This window comes from Dipteris shenzhenensis, chromosome 18 (genome assembly GCF_047967505.1).
Source record: "Dipteris shenzhenensis isolate YYH24624 ecotype China chromosome 18, Dip_SZ_1.0, whole genome shotgun sequence".
Lineage (NCBI taxonomy): Eukaryota > Viridiplantae > Streptophyta > Polypodiopsida > Gleicheniales > Dipteridaceae > Dipteris > Dipteris shenzhenensis.
In genome coordinates this window covers 39,802,645-39,803,864 of record NC_141613.1, presented here as the reverse complement: position 1 = coordinate 39,803,864, position 1,220 = coordinate 39,802,645, and positions in this window count along the sequence as shown.

Here is a 1,220-nt window from a genome sequence, read left to right as displayed (position 1 = left end):
ACACGCACACACACACATGCACCCACGCATACAAACACACAGATGAACACACATGCATGCACGTGCATAGACACACACACCCCCCCACACACATATTGCATGCATGCCTAAACACACATGTATCATATTCACTAAAGGGAACAATATATGATTTTCAAAAGAGCAATAGATTAAGGGACATGGACACTTTATATTAAGTTTTCTAGGCAACACTTTTGTCCCTTTACTTCAACATAGTATGGAAAATATTAGTCATTACTCGAGAAACTAATGGACTCTGTTATCAAAATAGTTTTCTTGACTCCAACACATTAATTTGTGCCAATAGCTTGTCTAATTTGGTTCACTCAATGAAACAAGGGATTGCTCTTAGTGTTGGTTGATGCATATGTGGATGTAGACATATACATGTGGAAAAGCCAATAATTTACTTGAGCACTCAAGTCAAAAGTGATTGGTTGGCTCTTGAGGTGTTCCATGATTGGAAAAGAGGTCAAGGAACCTCTTCACATTAAAATTAAGAAGAAGACAAAGCTCCCCTCTAAGGAAATGGCTTGGGCTCTACTTCCTCACCACAAGCCATTTTCTCAAGGAAGAGATTTGCTCTCCACTCATCGTATCTATCAAATAGGCAAGCTCCCCAAGTGAGAATCACGATCGATTGGAGCCGTATGTTGCTACTAATACAACTAGCTACATGAAATTATTTGTTGGCATGCTATATGCTCCAACAATCATCCTTATCTTCCTGAAAATGAGGTGGTAGCTTAAGTCATCATTGCATTTGAAAAGAGGGAGGGGCTTGGAGGAGGCCCTCCAAGCTTCTGGAGGACCTTCCTACTCTCTTGCATATCAAATTCACAGAAGCTCCAAAGTTAAAATCTTATCTCATCATGTTGCTTTCAAGCAAATGTTTCAAGCAAGTGTTTCAAGCATGTGAGGACGTTAAGTAGACCTATTTGTTTTCCCCTTTCATCTACCTTATCGGTTTCCTTTCCATACATCTAAATTGTCTTCCTTGGCTATCTCCATCCTTGTGTCTCCTTATGGTTCCACCTAGATAGGACCTCATCTATGCCCTTTCCTATCCATCATTTGCCCAAATTGGTATCCCTTTCCATACATCTAAATTGTCTTCCTTGGCTATCTCCATCCTTGTGTCTCCTTATGGTTCCACCTAGATAGGACCTCATCTATGCCCTTTCCTATCCATCATTTGC